A 22,469-nucleotide genomic window follows, 5' to 3' on the forward strand; every position below is an offset into this window, starting at 1 on the left:
TTTATACGTGGTTGACTAGACTGCACCTCCAGGCACAGCGTGTGTTACGGCAGAAAGGTAGCGTGCTTGTCGAGCTCTTCCCAGGTGATTTATGCTTCTCTTTGCTTTCCACTCCCTTCTGTTGGGATAAAGTTGTACTCTTAGCGTAGAGTAGAAAGAGTTCTAAATCTGCTATTTTTTCAGCCAAACTCTGTCCACTTTTGACCTTGAATGTACCGTGACACCGTTCTGTGTAACGTAATAGCTCATTATCGGCAGCACAAATCTGAAAAATGGAGGGAAAAGCCTTCAGATGGTGTGATATTGGCTGGAACTGATTAAATGCTACTCATCAGTGTCATGGCTCTGTTCTCTTCAATTTTGGACACTTGGTTCTTGTCTGCACTTTATTAGAGATTTATAGTTTGCATCCGTTTAGTTGGATGGGAAGGTTGTGGTACATAGTAGTACAACTACTACAATGTTGTAGTTTTGCCTCTGCATGTGAAGTTTGCATGAAGTTTTGCATAATTCTGTTGGCACAAAGCTTTGGGATTTGACCTCTAAATTAGACCAAGTCTGGACACTTAGGCATGCAGCAAGCTTTGTCAGAAAATACTGTTGCATTGAGAGGTAACATTGATTTTCTAAAACATAGCCATTTGGCCTAACTTCTTTCTTGAGTACAAGGTAGAGTTTCTGGTCACTGAGGATGACTGTCCACCTCCAGAACAGGCAGTATTGATTAAAATGAATAAAAAATTGGAGATACAGACTCAACCCCCTGGGCCAACAGCGTATTTGAGCCATTTGGTTTTTTCTAGGTGTGAATTTTTGAGTACGGTTTTTGCTTCATGGAAACAATAAATGTAAATTCCTTATCCCGGTGTGGAACAGAAATGAAGAAAGATATTTGAAATGCTGGCAATTTGCTTAACATTTAAGAAATCTGAATTGATGCTACACGTTGTGAGGAGCTCTTTTTTTAACTGATGTTTCTTGCAGAAAGAAAGCATGATGGAGTAGCTCAAACCTGTGGGACATGGTCCACTGTGTCTTACGGACCCCTGTCTCTCTTGCGCGTTTTGGAAAGTGAGAAAGAAAGTCTCCCTGCTGTGACAAGGGAGTTTCTGCATTAGCATACCAGTTTTTGGAGCTGTTACTTCCATGCTGTTGTAAAGATGAAGAAAGGTGGGATCGTGATGTAAGCTCCTCTCTACAATGCCTCCGCTCCAGGGGAGTGGAGTTTGCATTTTGGGAGAGGGGGTGGTTCTCGTGCTGCCCAGAGACTGTGGGCATCAGCTCTTGCTGGCCATGTGTAGCACTCGGGTGGGACTTCAGTAGGACTCATTGTCTTCTGACAGAGACAGAACAAAGCCTTTATTTTCTCCTCCTCCAGCTTTCTCTCCATCCCCCACAAAAGAGTTATAAAAAATATTCCCTCTTAAGTACTCTCTAAATATACATCTGTGTGCTTCTGTACACACACAGATGTGTGAGCGTATGTGGGTATTTCTCGGATTCCCTGGGACGTGCAGGTGGTCAGCAGGTGGAGAGCACTACCACATAACAAATGACCTGATTAGTTTTCCCCTGTTAGTCCAAACAATGCCAGCCCTGCTAGTTATTTCGGGAATGTGTTACAGCAGAGCCCTGCTCAGACTGGCTTTGTTGCTAAGGAATAGCAGCAACCACACACACACACACAAAAAAAAAAAAAAGAAAAAGGATTTCTAAGCTTTTCAAAAACAATGTCTGGAGGGATTTCCCTCTGGACTTAGAGTACATTAATCTTTCCATCTCTTATCAGAATTGCAGCGTGTTCGTGTTCAGGTATCACAGCTTGGCTGAGGGAACATTTGTAAACACAGCTGAATGTGTCTTCTCTGAGCGTGAGGGGTCTTTTCATTTCAGGAAAGCAATTTGGCCACTTGAAATAATTCTTTACGTCTTGTGAGTTCAACTCTCGGGAACGGCTCTGCTTTGGCAACCCCAGGTACGTGGAGCTTCTGTTTTACTGAACAGCACGGAATTTGGAAAGGGAGAGAGGTGTTATCGTCTCTGTTGTCCAGTGGTCAGCACCTGGCAAATATCAAAGGAGAAAAACAAAGTGATACAGCAGCAGGGCAGAGTTCTCCCCATCTGCCTCCATCCATACAAGCAGAGAGGCTGTGCAGCACCCCTTAAAACCTGGCGGTTAAATCCAGTGGTGGTTGTTCAGGGAGGACGGGGATTTGCTGCTGCTGCTGGTGGCTTGCAGTATCCCTCTTGCTGTACCTGCTGTCAGTGCCCTGTGATGGCCATCCTACTTGTGAGGAGTTTCTAATGAATCTGTTAAATGCAGTTTTCCTGGTTGCTGGATAGTGTGAGTTGGAGCTTGCAGCTGCTTTCTGGATACAACAAGAAGTAAGGAGACGTACAACTAGAGAAGAAAACAGTGAGGGAGGAAAAGAAATGTGTGTGTATCCAGTCAGTTGCAAACATCAGCACTAAGCTGTTAACTGGCTAAAAGCACCCCCAAGAGCCAGGTGCAACTTACACTCATGGCAAAAGGGTGACAGGTGCTGGGAACTGCAATAATCAATGGCCTTTTCTCTGTGTGCTCATGTGAGTGGTCAGAAAGCTGACTAACTGCGATATTAATACTTAGGGACATTATTACGAATTATTGCTCAACATTAGCTCTCCCTATTTTGCCTTCAGAGATGTTCTGCAAAATTAATCTCTTTTCAACGTATGGAAACAGAAAAACTTTGGTCGAGAAGCTGTTTTGTACTTTGAGAGAATTTCCCTTTAGCTAAACCAACATTTTTTGTACAATCGAAATTATGAAATACACCAGAATATAGATTTTTATTTTTCCTGAGTACTACTGTCATTGAATCCGTAGAGATGATTAAAGACCGGCTTCTTCTCTCGCCCTTTCATTTGTAAGGAAAAAAATGTGCCAGTCTCAGCAAGCAGATGTCCACATGATAGCCGTCATCACCACACTTGGCTTCAAATTGTCTGTCTCCCAGATGCGGCTGTGGATTGAAGAGATGGGAGGTTCTACCTCTCGTGGTCTCTGTAGATCAGACCTGAGAGAATAGAAAAGAAGAGAAAAGAAACCTGTGTTGTTACTGGTGGTTTCTATTAGAAGGGTTTTGAAATCCCCTGCTTTCTGCACAAGCCCTTTAGGAATATCACGTTATTAAAAGAGACGTAGCCCAAAGGGCTTGGGCAGTGTTGCTGTGATGCTTTGCTCGTGTCGTGCTCAGCCTGGGATGGGATGCATGAAGGGTTTATTGCAAAGCTAGTGGGAAAAGGAATTCAGTTTTATCCCCAGCTCCCCCAGAGCATGGCATCACTCCGAAGGAGCGATTTTATCAGAACAGGGGCTTGATCTGAGTGCTTTTGGGGTGTACGTTTGAATTTTTGGGGTGCTCCACTGACTCCTCTTAGCACTTAAGTCCTACTCATTGGATATGCCTGGGATCTTGTATATTTTAAGATTTGATGAAAATGAGATTTTCTGAATCCCTCTCTCCATCCTTTCTCTGAATAGCAACAATCATTCCAAGACTGAAATTGTGGAGAAAATAAGGCATTTAGACCAACACTTTATTGAGGCACAGCTTAAAACTCACAGGCAATGTAACTTATCAGCCACCAGCATATGCAGGATGTAGGAGCAGGATGCTTTGGGGCTGGTTTTGTGCCTGGGTGGGTTGTAGATTTACTGAACAGAGAGTCTATGGGTGGTCACCACTATTAAGCGATATATCACCATCGTATCACCATATATCATCATCATATCACCATATATCACCATGTATCACCATCAGCATCGCAGCCATGGGTTGTGGTGTACGTGGCACACATGTCGTGGTTCTTGTGCTGTGATCTGCCACCTCTGTGGGAAGGGGGGGTAGGCAGAGGTGTCAGGAAAACGTTTGTCTTTAAAGAGGACTGTGTCCTCTTTAGACAGAAATTATAATACTGCATTTTTGACATCGTTAATTTCCATGGCAACAAAAATAATCTCATAAATATGGGATTATTGCTTCAGGATCAAAGAGGGGGGAGAACCCAGGCTGTGAAGGAGAAAGTTCTTTATTTAAATATCCTAGCAGCAAAAGGAGCAATAAAACGACTCTTGAGATCTGAGCATGTTTCCTTTTTATTTCTTGTTCACTCACAACCCCCTGCGAAACACAACTTTAAATATCGAGCAAATAAAAGCAAAAACGTCCTGCTCAGCTTTACTGTGTTAGTTTGTCAGCATTGCTCCGTACTTCCAAGTGCCCAGCAGATGATGAAATATTGCAGTTGGGGCAGTCAAGTGTATTTTTAATAACACCTTTTCCCTCTTAGCGGTGTCCTGGCAGGAATTGGCTGGAGGGTCTGAACCCAAAAGAAAAAGTGATGCTGCCCACATCGTGAGCCAGGGTGACTCATCTCCCACTGCTCTTAATGGGGATTCCAGCGGAGGTATTTTGTCTCAGCAGACTGGTTTTGGACTGCAGCAAAAAATACAGGGGCTTGTTGAAGAATCTCGATGGATGGAGCCCACCGCAATTTTCCCTACGAGAAGATTGCTTCAAGCATCTCTGCGTCCTCCGCTCCTTTTCATCACATGTCATTTGGAAGCTCCTTGTCTCCTGCATACCTATTTACATATCATAAAGTTATGGAGGAAACGGAGGTTTACAGAAGGCACTTGCCAGCTGCCATTTTTCCTAAAAGAAAAGCTGCAATTTAACATTAACCTAGCAATTAAGCCAAAATTTACACTAACATGCTGCTTTCTTGCATAAAAATCCCTCTGAACAACTCTGAAAATTCTCTGTGAGAAAGGTAATAGAATAATTCCTGGCATCCTTGATTTGGAAAAGCCATTTTCTGGCATGATTGATATTTCCTTTGTGTTAGCATGGGAGGCCATAGAAAGAGGAGTAATCTCTCTAATGGGTGTACTCCACACTGGTGCCTGGGGTCCATGATACATTTGTCAGGCTTTAATTAAAGTGCTGGAGTTGAATTTCCACAGTAATTAACTTTTATTTGCAGTTATACCATGTCTCTCATTTTTGACACTGACACTTCCCTGTTAGAGATAGGAGCAGCAATTGGCACCAAAAATAACATAGAAACGAGGAACAATTTAAGAAACAGCATTGAATTTTCCATGGATTCTGAAAGGAGGCAAAAACACATTTTCTGCCAAAGTGGTTTTGTTGGTAGCTACCTAACATGTTTTCTCTCATGCATAAACAGATGTCCTATTACCGTGGATACCTTTCCTTATCCAATGTCCAGTGGTAAACAAGCAACTTTTGTTCAGCTGTCAGCACGTGCCCAGGATCCAAGTTACACCAGGTCTTTCTCATCGTCTTGTAGAAGTGTTGGTTGGTTTTTGGCAAATGCTGACTTTTACGTGTGAACAATACACTTGCTGGGGAGGCTATTCAGATATTATCCCTTGACTGAGACTTCTGCTTTAGTTACGGGTAGGATAGTTGAGAGTAAACATCACAGGGGGCTACATCTTATTGTCAACAGTGGTTTTGGATTGCAAGAATCTCAGCCTCATTGAACCTACAAATTGCTTTTATTAATAGGAGTTAGTTAAATCTACTCTTTAGATACAGCTCTTAGAAGTATTTTTTCAATCCACTTTTAGTTCACGTAGTTTTCTACTTGGATTTCACTCGTACTCTGAAGCACTCTTAGGTAAGAACACAAATAACAAGACCACAGACCACTGTTACTCTTTTTATTTGCATTGGACTTAACATCTTTCCCATGGCCAGAGGAACACAGACCTGGAATCCAGTCCCCTTCCGTCTCAGCTGCTGCTCACTGACCCTTTCATAGACCCATTGAGCTCCATTTTAAGAATTATTTTTTTATTATTATTATTCCACTTCTGCAGGCTGAAATCTCTGCTGATTAGTGACTGCCCTCTGATTTCCACAATGAATATGTTCACAACCAGTTCACACCATGCCCTCACCTGTGCCAACAAACACAGCCCTGTGCTCCCAGGTGAGATAGGTGAGAGCATCCTTGCACTCTGTTATAGCTGTGTTAAAGACTGAGCAAAAATTAATTTCCTAGGCATCTGAACATTGTCTTGTCTCTCTCTCATGATAATTTGGTGCCTTTCAAAGAGGAGCAGACTGCTTGCTAGCTTTTTTTTTTCCCTCAGACCTGTTGGTGTAGTCCAATCTTAGGGTTTGCTTTCTATAATTCACAGCTGCATCTTGTTCCTCAAATACTCAAAGCTTATTCTCTGTTTCTAAACTACAGATGTGGACTTGCTGATAGAGCTTTGAAACAGGCAATAGGATGATGCTACCAATAAAGATACAGCTAAGAATAGCACCACGTCTGAAATAAAGCACTGGAGATAATTAAGTAGAACAGTGTAGTAAATCAGCGTGGCACTAAAGGGCACGACAAAGACCATGAAAAAGAAAGGTAATAAATTGCACGGTGAGGAATGCTAATTGATCATTGTTTGCAATTTCGAGCAGTGTCTCCAGATTTCATTTTAATATTTCTTGTGGACTGAAAAGCAAGCGCAGTGCTGAAGTGCCTATGATAAAATAGGAGCGTGGGCGCTAGGGAGAGACGTGGTCTATTCAAGCACAAAATTCCTGTTAAAATATTCACTCTGGGAATATGTTTCCAGATCTTTTACCTATCTAATTTATAAAGCACCATGGTTTGCTTTCTCCAGTTCTCTTGGAAGACTGTTCCATAACAGAATGTGTCTGGGTACCGTGAAATCTTTGTGATACTCTCCCTATATTTTTATCTTCCTTAATTTGTCTTGTTTATCCTACTTCTGCTATCTCTATACTTCATATGCTTATACAGTATTTATCCACTGTCTACTAAAATTGTTCCTTGTTGGTGATCTTACCAACTGCTTCATCACATTTAGTTTTGAACTTACTGCAGTACCAGAGCTCTCGGGTAATACTGGGTCATAGCCTGAGCAGCATGTTTTATATACAGGCGCTCTAGACAGACCATAGGAAGGAATCTCATCTGTCTGTTCCACTGTAACACCTTGTTGAGAGGAAAGTCAGAGACTCCGGAAGCCTTGGTTTGAATTCTGACCCTACTTAAATGCCCAAATCTGATTTGGCATTCACCAGTTGGGCTGAAATCTATTTCACGAGGTCCTTATCTAAAAAAGGCCCGTTCATTTAGGGCAAGGCACCTAGACCTCCATTTAATGGTCGTGCTGGGATGGGCACCTGCAGATAGTGAGCCAGCCTATTTTAAGACAGGGCTTCATCCCAACTGTGTTAAGACAGGATCAGTTCTCACCCAGGATGCCCCATCTTTTTGCATTGATTAAAAAAGAGCTTATGCAATGAGCTCAAATGAGATTCCAAATTTTTATGTAGCTAAACTAAGGGGAGATAAGCCTTGCCTCAACTGCACTGCTAAGCTGGATAATAATTCCTCCAGACACCCCGGTGTTCTGTGAAACAAGAATTAGTGCACTTGGTTCCTGCATTAACAGAGAGGAAATCCATTGTTGAAGTAAAAAATATTTGCGGCTTTGCTTAAAAACTTTCGTGTGATGTGCTGTATTGCATGCTGTTCCTGTTGATCTTTTATGTTGTTATTTCATTTCCAGTATTTCCTTCTTCATCTGTGGAGCATTTCGTGACATAAATGCACAACACTTTTCTCCCAGGATCTTTTTCCACACAGGTCTGTTACTTCATATTTTACAGAGATATCTCCTTTACCTGGGGTAGGAACTCCTGCATATTGATTGTCCCTTGATGGCCTTTTGCAGACCCATCGGAGTCCACTTTGCTTCTGGCTGCCTCAAAACCACAACTTTGAACGGGAAACCACGTAGTGGTCTTAGCTATGCTTGATCCAATAAGCTCTGATGAAAAAAAAAAAAAAAGGATTTATTCCCTGGAGCATGGCATCACACTGTGTGGCTTTTGCCTTCTTTTGCCTTCAGCTGACTCTCATCTTTGGCAGAATGTTCGCCCTTATCTGCAAAAGACCGCGTAGATGTAACACAGATGTTTCGAGTGTGTCTGTCATGCCTGGAATCGCAAGCTCTTGGCTCCTTGCAGGGATGCTTCTTTATTTGTAGATGCTATCTAGGTTTATTTGTAGACGCTATCCAGTTTTTGTGGTTCCCAAACCTTTAAGCTGTTTGAAACCCTGCCATGCACGGGGTGAAACTGGGACTCCACATCCGTTTGGGAGGCTCTTATGCTGCAAGTGCAAGGGCAGAGCGTGCCGTGGCGTTGACTGGAATCATCTCACCAAACACACAGGCCTTGGAGGCACCTGCCTGTCATCTCCAGCAGCTGTCTCTCCTCTCTCTTTCTGTAGACCAGCTATTGTCCTCGCAAAAAAACCTTCAATTAGCTCAACTACTTTGCATCCAGGGCCTGTGCTTAATGTCCCGGACAAAATGTGCAGGATTTTTGAACAGATCATCTCAGTTTAATGTTGTCCAGAGGTCTCAGAACATTAATGGTTGTGGATATTTCACTGAGTCAAGACACAGAGGGAGGAAATAACTACCTGAGCTTTAAAGCTGTGTAGAGGTTTATTCTTTTCACCCAAATTATAGACTAGAGTCAGTCTGTTTCTCTCTGTTGCTCCTGCTAGAACTGTTCTGCCTCAAATGAATAATTCAGGGGTCATTAGGCAGAGAGTGTCAGAGAAATTGGCACTGTCGCCTACTGGACTGGGCACTCACGTTACAGGCAGGGGACTTGGGCTCAAGCCCTTGCTGTTTTGACGTGTTAATTATTTATACAAAATGGAATAGCTCTAGCAGGGCACTGAAGGAATCCATATGTTAGAGCGCTCAGCAGAGTGATGGGTAGAGAATTTAGCTAGCTTGTGGATAACTAGCTATCCCAGGTGTATAACTGAACCACCAAACCACAGGGTGCATCCTTATTTCTCTGAGAAAAGAGTTGAAAGCCTGTTTTCTCATCCAAGAACGGCAGGAAAATATCTGAGACCTTAAAAAAATGGGATGGGAAACATATCTAACTGATGAAGCCGAACCACTCTCAGTCATATGCACCAGCAGAAAGTGTCAGCATCGCACATCACGCTTCCAGTTTGCATCTCTGCAAATGAGTCACCAAAGAATGTGGCAACACTGCATCAGCTCTGCTGTCTCTGCAGTACTCTCGACCTGTGAGCTGAGGCAGTGAAAACCAAGCCAAAAAAAAATTTAACTCCTGTTTAGGTAATTCTTCAGAATACATAAGTAGTTGAAGCTGGAATAAGAAATCAACTAACTCCTTAAATTTGCAGTTTGTGGCTAATGCCATTCCAAATTCTCTATACAAAGAACCTATATATAGTCTAAGTACACAAATACACATCGTCCTTCTACTGACATGTTAATCCTAGTTACATGGTCAGCTTTCTTTAGAAGTAAGGTGTCAGAAAAATCCTGCAAACCCTAGGTAAGATAAATCTGAAAATGCGGGTCTCGTTCGCAGCATGATAGGACAGACTGACAGAGTGATGGAGATGTAAGGAATGGGGGCTTGCAGAATGTGGCTCCTGTGTGCTAGGTTACTTGGGCAGTCTGAAGATGAAGATACGGCCTGTTTTTTCCCAAATTCATAATGAGAAGGATTATTCAGGGTTGTGATTGAGTCACGGATAATGCAGAGGTAGCATATTTTCAGTGGGACGTGTAGAGAACTGAGCTGTATGGATAAGTCAGGGAGCTGCAGCACGAGATTTTCTTTCTAAGTGAATTATAAAGCATTTGCAGTGTCCTCAGAATGCCTACTGTTAACTTTTACCAACAGCAGAACACCAGATTCAGTGGGCTGCTGCTTTCTGTGACCGTGCCTGCCTTATAGACCCAGTTGGTTGTGACCATTGAGACAACTCCCCCTGTTCTTTGGTGTGAGATGTTCTGTTTTCTTCTGAAAACTTAGATAATTTATAGAAAGTCACTTTCTCTCCCAGCCCAAACAAGCTATACCAGAATTGCTCTTTATTTGTATCACTGCCTGTTCACTTCAGCATTTTGGTGAAAAGCAAGGGAAAGACTTTTGTTGTGCTGTGTCACAGTACTGTCGGTTCTAGTCCTACCTGGTGGGAGCAGATGCATCTACTTCTCCTTCTTCAGAAATGCCTTGCAGGGCTTTGAGACTTGCAGTGGCCTATTATCTATCAAATAACAGATGTCTTCACAGATTAGCCTCTCTGAGTAAAAACACAATCACATCAAACAAAAGCTGATGATTAGCTAGTTGAATAACAATAGGCGAACTCCAATGCAGATGTACAGGAAACAAGGAAAGGATCAGAAGCTTATATTTCTATTTTTCTGAGTTCATTACATACATTCATTTTTACAATAAAGTCTTAATGTTAAAGTTGCAATTATGCAGCTTTCTGTTTCTGAGCTTCTAACTTGTGATTTTTTCAAATTAAAATAATGTATTAATATTTCCTCCAATTACATGCTAATAAAAGACTTAATTCAGTTTGCATACAATTAATGCATTTGTTGCAAAAGTATTCGATAAGTTATTGAGTTTATTTCACTTAATTCCTTTAAATATTTTTTTCAGCTAAAGGTTTGCATTCACATCTTCCAATTTTCATTGAAAGTGAAGTCTGCAGTGATACCTTCTGTAAATCATAATACACCTCTGCATGTTTGGTACAGACAAACCAGAAGTTTCTCTTGCATGATTTGGAGGGGATTATGTGAGGAATCAGACTCAGCTCTCTACAGGACTTCCCCTGTTTGATGGTTTGTTTGCTTCTGTGAAAGGATTCAAATTCCTGATGCTATTTGGTGGGTTAGAGTCTTCCTGAATGCAGAACAGCACAGAGAAGGACTGTGTTGACCTTCAGTCTGGTAAAGATTGCCAAATACTTCTCTCAGTAAAACCTTTTTGGTACCATTCAAAGTGAAATTTTCCAATACAGAAAATCTCTGTTGCAATTTCTGTATTTTTTTTTTTTCATTTTAGTAAAAGTAGTTTCTAAAAGAATAAAGATCCAGAGGAAAAAAATCGTATTTCATGAAGTTATGGTATCTTCCAATATTTTGTGGGCCTTCCTCATCACAGATCAGGAAATTTGTCAGGAAGAGAGATGGATGCAGGACAAAACCTAGAGGGACTTACTGAGGGCACTCAAGGTTAAAGGTTTTTGCATTTCAGTGGAATTTTCCCAGATCAGTCTGCATTCTGGTCCAAGAAGCCCTTGTTCACATGCGATGTATTTATTTATTTTTTAAGTTGTGCAGCTCAGCTCTCCTAGGATTTTGTCAGCAGAGCAGGGATGCGAAGGTTGTGCCCAGGATCCAGGTGGTTGACTCAGGTAGAGAAATGAGAGAAAGGGCAGGGCTGGGATCCAGTTCATGTGTAGGAGGAACTGGCAGTGGGCAGAGAGACGAATATGTGGAAATAAAACAGCAAGACAGGCGCTGAGGAGGAATGGGTGGGAGTGGGAAGAAAGGATGGTGACACTATGCAGGGGAAAGGGAGGATGGCAGGGCTCGGGCAGAAGAGATCAGGTAAGGCAAGATCAGGGGAGGAGCCTGTCATCATTAGACTTAATCCCCCCTAGCACTTGAAATAGAAAACAGGATTTCCACAGCTGAGTGTTCCTCACTCCCCTCCCTCTCCTTTGTGCCTGTCCCACATAAAGGACAGCACATGAAAGGGTCAAGGAGCTAAAGATCCCAGTTCTCCAGAGGATTGTGTGGCTGTCCATGCAGTTGTATGATACTGTTCCTAAGCTGGAGTCTTTTTTTCCCTCGATTTCCTTTTTTAAAACTGTGAAAGTTACACTGAGAAGCCCCTTAAGGGTGCAAAGCAAAACTGTCTTAAATGAGGGAAGATTTCAGTCAACACTGCTCAGATGAATCAATATTTTATTTTATCTTAGTAGTTCATTATGCCACCCCTTCCTCCCATAACTGTACATCATTCACATCCAGGTTTGAAGCCAGAGTTATTAATTTCCTGGGGAGCACTTCTGCGGCTCTCATTATTGCGGCATCTGAGTACTTTGCAAACATTAATGAATTTATCTTCACAAGGTACTGAGGAGGTGAAATGGCGCTCTGCACCAGGGAAAAATGAGGCACAGAAACACAATGTTAAGAAGGGATGTTTCATTTAGATGCCCAACTTGAGATGTTTGTGCCCCAGTTTCACAGAAGCAGCGTTTGATTGCACTTCCTTTGTTCTGGAGTGGGCTTTGGCGGACTCCATCGCAGCAGGAATTGCTCCACACTCGCGCGGATGAGAGTGCAGGTGTTTTGTGCTCTGCTCTTAGCAAACGAGGAGGATGCAATTAATGACCACCAGCACGGAGTTTGGTGTTTGTGTCTTTTTGGCACTGCATGCTGAGGTAGGGAGTGCAGTTCCCCAGGGCAGCTTTTAGCAGCCTGAAGCACAACAGAATGGCTCTCCAAGCCATTACCTCCCTCTCTTTGGGCTGTCCACCGCCACTAATGGCGAGGCAGAGATGCAGCAAACAGCAGGTTCCTTCTTGGCGTGACCTTGACTCATTGAACGCCTGTTCTTACGCTTAATGAGGCCGGATTACTGTGGACAAATAAAAAAACGAGTGTGCAAGTTTATTATTTAGACTGTCCCTGTGTGTACAGGCCGGAGCCAGTGCCAACTTGTGCTCTGCAGGGATGGCTGTACCAAAAGGGCTCTCGCTGCTTCTTATTGATTCCTGTCTTCTCTAGCTGCCATGGTAATGGTAACGCTGGTGCCGGGGCTCCCGAAGCAAGAGAAGCCGCAGTTTTGTTTGAAAAGGATTCTTCACTGCATCCCTGGGCTCAGTTGTGGGAGCTGCTATGGGGTGCGGGTGGATCTGTGCTGTACAACAGACTCCTAGCTGGACACCTCCCGTCTTCCATTCCTGCAGGGATGAACTCGCAGCTCAGAATTTAATTGCACCCAGAAGAGGCAGCGCATTTCCCCCAGCCTTTTTACAGTCTATAGAAACAAAGCAAAGGTGAAGTCAGGTGTGGCGTGGAAAAGGCAGTCTGTTTCCCTGGGATAATTTTCTTTAGTAGGAAAACAGAGGGGAAGGAAGATAAAGGCCATTCTCCCCCTTTCTCCTTGATCATTCCATTTTCACATTCAAAGTCCAGTTTAATCACATCATATTATGACAAGGTAAGTCACTGGAATTACTCTGGGTTGACCTTTGGCAGCTGAGAACATGGCTTAGCCCATCGTAGTTATGATGTAGGAAAAGAATATCTTACACACCTGAAACTGTCCTCATTACATTCTAGATGAGGTGAATCATTCAGCCAGATGTTTATTTATTAAATCTGCCTATCAAATGTGCAGTCACCGGGATTCTTATTCTTTTCCTGCCCGTGCTGTTTCTTACCTCTATAAGAAAACCAAACCAAACCAAACCATCCTTCTTCAAACAGTGGTTTTCATCTGCACTGCTTTACAACTCCTGGACCAGGTGCTGGGGTCTGTATTGAAGCAAAGCTCCCCTTAGGGTCAGTGGATTTTGCCTGAGGGAGAACATCACATTTCTGGACAGTAAATGAGAGTTTTCACTAGGCTATTAAAATAAATTGTGCATCTGAACATAATCTCACTTGACAGCATGACATGGTTTCAGATGCTGCTGGTTGAGATTTCCCACATTCTTTTCTATTTCCTTCTGGCTTACCTGCACGTCTGTCTGTGCCAGTGTTCAGCCTAGTGAAGGAGGGAAAATGAGCTGTTCAGCCAGTAGCAGTCTTGCTAGCCGCATAAAGCAATGGGGAAGAAAATAAGCCACAGTCATCAGCGTGCTAAATCCTCTTTAAAGCTCCAGACCTGTCATGTAGAGCTAAATCTCAGACAGTGCCATTATCGGTGCCAGGTTAGCACTGGAAGCTCCCCTATCTCTCCTTCTCTTTCCTTCACTCCCCCCGCCTCCAAAGCCACAGAAGTTAATTCATCATGTTGACACAGAGCAGGGCATTATTATTCAGAGTTGCATAAAAAGTGAATTTACATTGAGCAAAACCAATAAGCCGCGCCGCTCTGACATTTAGTTTTCTTGGAAACTCTTCCTATTGAACCAGGCAGGACTACAGCCATTCTCAAATGAAATGCACCACAATAACCTTGCCTAGACAAGAACGAATAACTTGGAAATTACCACGAGCCTATTTCCTGCCGCCTCCCTCCAAACCTAAATTTTTATGGGGCTGTATTTCTGTTTGCTGCCCTGGCGAATTTTCATTTTATTCTGTGTCAAAATGGTGTGCAAAATATTCTTATATAAAGGGTGTTGCTATTTATGTCTGGGTCACCGAGTGGTAGTCCCCTATTCTTTCTGAGGCCACTTCTTCCTTTGACATCAAACCCGGGGGCTGAAAGTTGAGGATAAATAAATGGTGTCCCTTGAACTAGACACAGTCATAATAAACTCTGAGATGAAATGTCAAGTCTAAGCTAGTGTACTCTTCTACTTGCTGGTGTATGCTGATCAGCCCTCCAAAGCAGAGCAGTCATATTTCAGAGCTCACTTTATCTCCCTTCTCTTCTTACCATATTGAATGTCTGATTATAGGAGAGGTAGTAAATAGCTCTCTTAAAAGGAGGTTTAACCAGGCAGACGTAGGTCAAGACATCATCTGACTTTCCATGGCGTATGACTGTGTACCTGCATTTATGCATCCATCCATCCCAATCTGCCAAGGCTATCTCTGTTCTTAGAGCATGAGTTATTATAATTTCATACAAGAAGCTACTTCAGGCAGATTTGAAGTGATGGACATTATTCCAAGATTAATGTGTGGTCTAAAATAGCAGCTCATAGGAAGCTAGCAAACATTGCAGTTGGAATTGCCCCAGAACTAACACTACATCATGGGGGCAAAAGGATCTGGCAAAACACACACAGGGATCTTCAAAAATGTACCTTTCATCTTTGTTTATGTACTGATATTTTTAGTAAAGTATCATTACAGACTGTGTTGTTTTTGTTAGGAATCTATGCCCCATGTTATTTAACCAACAGTGCATATTACTATTAAATATAGTATTGCACTTTTGAGAATGGATTGTTAAGAATTCAAAAGGCAGTTATGCTTTCCTACCATTTTTTTTCCCACATGTAATAAAATGTTTCTTTCAATCTTAGGTACTTGTATATGTCTATTATAGCTTGTCGGTGTGAAATTAGATCCTTATGCCACACTTACACGTTGTGATTAGAACTGGTTCAAAACATTCCATCCAAAACCGAGATGGAAATATTATTATTTTTAAACATGTATTTTGATTGAAAATTTAGTATGATTTTCTTTTCACTGAAAAAAAAAAAAAAGACAAAATGCCATGTATGTGTTTATTCATTTCTTTCTGTCCTTTTTTGTTTCCCCTTGTCACTGGAGAGGCATGCGAGTATAAATAAGGGAATAAGGAAAGAAGCAGAAAACAGTCATCATCTGCTATCTACATACAAACCCAAACATAAACGTACAATTCAAAATTACAATTGCAATAATGAATGTGTTACTTTTTACTTAAACTTTTGGCAGCTGAGGTGTTTATATTCTCCTTAACTGTGTGATCGTGTTTGTTACGATAGAATGGGCCACATCTAGCATCTGCTGATGGGACTCTCGGACCTGAGTCAAAGCTCTTGTTCCTTACCCAACTTCAGTTTGCCAAAAGATGTTGTTTTTGTGGACTGGATTCAGGAGCTGATGGAGTCAGAAAGAGGATTGCATTGGTATTCCTCACTGGTGATTATTTCCTCTGTGCTTTGTAGATGTGGACCAGCTGGTAAGTTTGGAGACAAAGCAGAATTAATGGGTTTGGGGCTGGCCTCATCTATACTTATCCTACATTGGGTCAGTAGAGATGGGCCAAAACTTAATTAGTCTATCTCGACCTCTTTCCTCTTCTCTATCCCACCCTCTCAGTCTTTACAGTGTATTGGTGAATGCTGGTAAAAGGAACCCTGTTTACAATTGAAGTCTTCAAAGCCAAAGCCCAGTCCATGAGATTTTTGTACAAACAATTATAGGTCCTTCCCTGCTTTAGCTTGCATCTTCAGTTCGCTGTAAATCAGTTAACGGTGATGCAGAATATTGAGCCTCCTTTGTGGTGATTTGTTAAGGGTTATTTGTTTAGCTGGATAATTGCATTGCTTGCTAGAGGGAAGGTTGATCATGCAGTTAAAATGTTAGACAGAGCTGTTCCCATCTCTACTGCAGATTTTCTTGAAAGTCATCTAGGGCCAGTGTAAGACCAGTGTTTGCAGTGCTACAGTACAGGTGGTTTTGATAGCAAGGCACCTGCTTACATCGTTAAATGCTGAAGCATCTTTCTGAAACGGGTATTTTGGCCTAGATTTCTGACATGCAGAGCATGCATACTTCTCTTTGTTTACAGTTGATGATTTCCATTCCTGAACATTTAAGCCAATCAACCAATCTCTGGAATACAGTGCTACATTATGAAAGATAGAAAACATCTTCTCTTGCTCTTCTTCCTTTCTCTGCTTGAAATATTTGCGTTCAATCAAGCAGAATAACGTGAAAAGCCTGATTTCAGCTGCTTCACAAAGGTACACCTTTCTCCTACTCTCCAATTTAGAGAGCTGTTGGCTCACTTGTTCCTTATACTAAGTCTTTTTCATTGTGTATCCTACAGCATAGGAACAAGGGACCAGTTTAACACAGCTGCAGAGGAATTAACCCCATAAACCTGCAGCTGGAGAGACCACTTGGTGGGACCCCTTTGTACAGCTGTTGGCATCCTCATTTTCAGTGTCATCAGCTGAAATTAAAGGTGGGTCTTCAGCCTTCATATGAGAGAAACAGCCCTGTTAAAAGGGTTGGGTCTCCTCATTCCTACACAGGCATTTAAAACAGGTCATGGGAGCCAGGCTTTAGAGGAGCCTGCTACCTACAGAGAGAGTTCGGGTGAGTAAATCAGATGGTGACATCCACATTGTGGGCACCCTGAGGCAGGTGAGATGTTGTGGAAGATCCTCCTGGGAAAGCACAGTGTCACAAGAGCCATGTGGAAATGGAGCTGGTTTCTGTGTTTGTTACCTGCTATGATTGTCAAAGAAAATTCAGCTTCTTTCTTTCCTGATTTTCCTAGAAGTTACAGAGGTATCTAAAACAGTTGCAGGGGGCATCTTAGGAGATGCTAGGCTGGGTAGCCATATGTGCCAAGAAAGTCTTCCAGCAGGAGAGCTTGCGGTGATTATAAAGTTTTCATGTCAAAGAGCAGACAGTTTACACTGCTGGGTGCTTCCTAGGCACAGTACCGCCAAGTGAAATTTTTGTCATGAACTTGAAATTATATTAAAGTACGTATTGTTTTGGGTCCCAGAAGATCCATAAAGAAAAAAAAAATGAAAACTTACACTGCTTAGACTTAAATCTATCATATTTCATTAGGGGGGAAAAAAAAAGTCTTTCCAAGTGGACAGTGAGACGGTGAAAGGTTCTTTTCACTAAAGACTATTTTGGTCCAACTTTCTTGACCCAGTTGTTTCACTTTTTTTTTTTTTTTTTAAGTTGCAACATGAAAGATGCTCCTTCCCCAAACTCAGAGTAGTTGGACTTTTTTCCTTCAAACAGTTAGCAAAAATAGCCTGTTTCAAGCTGTGCCATAAAATTTCAGCATCAAAGTTCCAGATGGCCATTGGTAACTGCAAAGAAAGAGCTATAAGGGAAATATTTATGTAGCTAGACCTTGACATATCATTATTAGTTTTCCAGTGGAAGTAAATTCACAAAGCCTATCCTTACATGTGTGTTCTTTCTTGAAAAAGGCTTATATGGTTCACTTATGTGTCCTATGCCTTGGGTTACTGTCAGATAACAGAGATTTTCATGTAACCGAAGTGGCAGAAGTCACTTCCTCCACCTGGAAAATACAACTGTGGTATTATGACTGGAAAAAAATTGCCTTTGTAAGCAACAGAAGACAAATGGGCACCCAGAAAGCCTTCTGTAGTAAGACATTTGTTGTAAAATTAGAGTATCTAATGGCATTCGGTAGCTCCTTAAAATGACTGCAGTGTCGCAATCTAGTGTTAGGCTGTTGCAGAAAATTGACAGTGCCCTGTGGGACTGTGTCTTTCAACCTTGATGCATAACTTGGTAACAGTAAACAGATGGTTAATTCATTTGGAACTAATTGACAATAGTGGAAAAGTAGGTTTATGTACGGTATCACTGCAGCAAAATGATATCTAGCTAATAAGCAGTGTAGCTTAAGTAATGGTGTAGGAGAAAACAGAACAAAGGAACTTCTACTTTATAAATGCTACTGGATCCGCACTCTACCATAGGAAAGTTATAAAATTCATACATTCGCCTTCTCTCCACTCCTAATGTGTATTAATGACCAAATTCCAGTGATCCTTATAGCCGCTAAGTCAACTTGATCCTTATAAATATGTTAGCTTCTTCTCAGAGCTCCACAGAGATGAGAGATGGAAAGGAGAGGCTTACTCTTAGCTCCTCGTTCTCCAAGTGGACGGACAGACACACAGCATCATGTCTGAGCGCCCATGGGAGCAAGAAGCAACCAGAAGAACTGGAGGTCAGACTTCTCTCACGCTGGAGCTGCTTTCAGAACTGTTTGCTAACAGCAGATAATTAAGAAAAGAGTAAGAACTAAAGTCCCTTGCACACCTGACAGAGGGTAAAGGACATTCAGTATCTAATGTTTTGTAGTTCTTCTGATCACCTTCTCTGGGCCTTCCCGGTTATAATCAGCCCAGAGAGCAACCCTGTCTGTCACAACTTTTCCAAAAAGGTCATGGGGCTCAAGTTTGCTGGAGGGCAAGCACACATCAAAGCCGGGAAATCTCACATTAAATGACCTTTCATTTACACTCTGGTATTTTTCCTCTCAGTTTTTCCTACCCTTTCAACGCTTGCCCTTGGCTGTTCCAGTGATCATTCGTAATGTTACCACAGATGCTAAGGCATTAGGCAGCCCAAGGCAACAGCAGGGCTACCTGGCCTTTCCATACTAACTTCTTCCCCTAGCCATGGTCACTGGGACATGAGGTCCTTCAATGCCTGTCCATTTTTGTGACACTGCACACAAAGAGCGTAGGCCTTTTCTCCCTCTCCCTCTCATTGACATGCCCCAGGTTCAACATGTGGCTAAAGGGTTCAAACACCAATACCAGAATATCCACAACAAGGCACATGCCCAGGGGGAATCATAGATGCCCTGCAAAGCAAAAGAGGTTTTGGTGTTGTTTGTTGGTTTGTTTGTTTTTTTGTTTGTTTGTTTGTTTGAGACCTTAAGAAAGCAAAAGGTGTGCACTTCAGAGGATAATTGTGAAAGTAGATGCGAATTGCTCTTTCTTGGCTCTGCAAAGAGGAATCCATTCCAAAGGGTGCTTAAAGATCTAAGTATAAAGGGGACATAAATATCAAAGTTGCTGCACTCAGGATGTTATGAAGAAAGATGGTAACTGTGGTTTGCCTGTTCCAAGCAGCGGGAAATAAATCACAGCGGAAAATGTGGCACATGCTGAACAAGAACACAGAATTCTTGCTTCAAGGAATCTTAGTGCAGCAAGTTAATCATCTTTTTATTAGCATGCCCCGAAGGTTTCAGGGACATAAATTTTGCAAAATAACAGCTGGATTGTGGAAGTAGGCCATTGAATTAAGAAACAAATCACACAAACAAGAAAACACAAAGCTACACTTGAGCCTTGTGTAGTCGAGAAAAGTACACCTGCTTCCTGTTATGGGACATGCTTGAATACTCTCAGAGTGGCTAACCTGTGGGAAACAGGGTGAAAACCTTGGTGGTGGAATTAAAGCTGTGTGAATCTGGCCCTGAGCCAGTATTGAGTGAGAACCTGTGCCTTTTCCCATTGGCCATGAAAGCCCACCTCATGGGCAGGACCACAGGCTTTGATAAGCAATTTTGAATTCAGCATGTGATGCAACAAGAGCACTTCAATCAGGAAGAGAGGTGGAAAAATAGAGGATCTGGCCTTTTTGCTGGGAGACGTCTGGTTGCTGTTGGAAGTACCCTTTGCAAGAGGCATTTCATTCACGGGGAAATCACACCTCCATGAGTTTTGAGTCAGGAGCCTCTGCTGTTGCCTTCTTGTAAGGATTTGTGGAGCCCTCAAGAACAGGACAATATTAAAAGGGTCAAGGTTGACTTTCCTTGGGGATTCACCAATTGAAGATGGAGGTAACTGGGTCTGTCTTGTTTTCCTCTTTCATGTTCTGCAAAACCAGGATTAGTATAGCTGAGAAGACAGAAATAAAATAATAAAGTTTTTGTGCCTCATGGGTTACAACTGATATGTCTTTTACCTATCTCCTCTTTCCATCACCTGTTTTTCATCTTCTTTGTTTCAGTCTATTGGTTTCTGTGTGACAGACTCAAAAGGCAAAAAAGGTTGTCCATTGACTGCTAGGTTTCTCTCAACACTCGTCTTCTGTTTTCCTCCATTTCTTCTTTAATTTAAGGCACCACTGGTATTTTTTTTTCTCATCAGACATAATGAATGGCTGGGAGCTGTCAGCTCTTTTGGACTCTTTTGTCTTCTATTCATCATTATGTCTTCATTGTCCTCTTTAATTTATCTGAGACGTTGAAGGGATCACTTACTGTGAAAGACAATATTGCTAGCTGTCCGTAGGGGTTTCACATATCTATTCATCATCATGCCTAGGATAAACTATATGTGAAACACTGTGCACTAAAAAGGGCAAAATACGTAAGCTCTATTCAAACACCACATTAGCTGGTGTTTTCAAACACAGGTATCTAAAACTAGGCATGTAACACCCTTAGTGGTTACAAATTTCCACCAATTTTGCTATTGAAGATGGGTCTTTATAACTTAAAATGAATTTGAGTGTACAAACTTGCACTAGATTTATTACTTCTAAATATACCAACATGCATTACAGTCTAGAAAAAAAAGGAAAGGGAAGGAAACGGAAGGAAAGGAAAGGAAAGGAAAGGAAAGGAAAGGAAAGGAAAGGAAAGGAAAGGAAAGGAAAAGCTTTAATTAGACTATTATTTTCTAATCTTTAGAGGAGAGCGAGTGGGTCTTCAGAGTGATTGGGAATATACCCAAGTAGTTAGAAACATAACTATGAATCTAGGAAATGAAGTTTAAGAATCTTTATTTTTTTCGATCCTAATCAAAGATCCAACATATTTGTAATGCATAATTCCCTCAAATAGTCAGAATGGCTCATCAAATATTGAAGCAAAATATGTTTCAAAATGAATATTTTGGCAAAGTGTACTCCTGTGAAAACTTGAGGAAGTGTTAAAAGAATAGAGCGAAGCTAGAATGAGCAGAAAACTCATCTACTCAGAATAGCTCTTAGATTTTTAAAGCTTAACACATACTTTTCAAATGCATTTTTTTCCTGTACTATTTTTTGTTCCTGCTCACTCTTTATATTTTTTTTTCTTGTTAATTACAGTTGATTTAAAACAGGTGGCAATACTCTCGTTTTATATTAATCTGTGCAAGGTCAGGAGCTGGCTGTGTGTCTGCATTTGCCATCTGCGTGTGCATAGCTCTGCTAATCTGTTAGTGCCTAAAACTGCTCCCTAAGTTACTTCAGAAACCATGGGTTGGTGAACCAGAGCCCCCCCAGATAACACTCAGTTTGTAACCTCTCTTGTTCGTGACAGATCACAGAATCACAGAATGCTTTGTGTTGGAAGGGACCTTAAAAATCACCTTGTTCCAGTGCCCCCGCCATGGGCAGGGACACCTCCCACCAGCCCAGGTTGCCCAAAGCCCCATCCAGCCTGGCCTTGAACACCACCAGGGATGGGGCATCCACAGCTTCTCTGGGCAGCCTGTTCTGGTGCCCCACCATCCTCTGAGTAAAGAAATTTCTCCCTAATATCTAAATTTAATCTCCCCTCTTTTAGTTTAAAAACCATTTCCTATCATTACACTCCCTGATAACGAGGCCCCCTCCAGCTTTCCTGTAGCCGCCTTTAGGCACTGGAAGGCCGCTACAAGGTCTCCACAGGCTCTCTCTCTCTTCTCCAGGCTGAACAACCCCAACTCCCTCAGCCTGTCTTCATAGGAGGGGTGCTCCAGCCCTCTGAGCATCCTCATGGCCCTCCTCTGGACTCACTCCAACAGCTCCAAGTCCTTCTTGTGCTGAAGGCCCCAGAGCTGAATGCAGTGCTTCAGGTGGGGGCTCACAAGGGCAGAGCAGAAGGGGACAATCACCTCCCTCAACTTGCTGGCCACGCTGCTTTTGATGCAGCCCAGGACATGGTTGGCTTTCTGGGCTGCAAGCTCACATTGCTGCCTCATGTTGAGCTTCTCGTCAACCAGCACCCTCAGGGCTGCTCTCAATCCATTCGCTGCCCAGCCACCATGTGTGTGACAAGGAAGAGATGAGTAAGGAATAATTAGTAATAAGACATGGCAGTTAGATCCCATGTTCAGACCCTGTCTTTGGAAAATCATTG

At 42.2% G+C, this 22,469-nt stretch overlaps 1 protein-coding gene across 3 annotated transcripts in view; it reads left to right on the forward strand.

The window, feature by feature from the left end:
* TMEM108 (transmembrane protein 108) overlaps window positions 1–22,469 on the forward strand; it is a 139,304-nt gene that overhangs the window by 41,956 nt on the left and 74,879 nt on the right. The window contains exon 1 of one of the 3 annotated variants that reach the window (XM_032183141.1): window positions 1,732–1,975. The exons of the other annotated variants lie outside the window; for them this stretch is intronic. The gene's annotated coding sequence lies outside the window, so the exon portion shown is untranslated. Of the gene's footprint in view, window positions 1–1,731; window positions 1,976–22,469 lie in introns of those variants that run through there. 3 annotated transcript variants of the gene reach the window in all.

This window comes from Aythya fuligula, chromosome 2 (assembly GCF_009819795.1).
Source record: "Aythya fuligula isolate bAytFul2 chromosome 2, bAytFul2.pri, whole genome shotgun sequence".
Classification (NCBI taxonomy): domain Eukaryota; kingdom Metazoa; phylum Chordata; class Aves; order Anseriformes; family Anatidae; genus Aythya; species Aythya fuligula.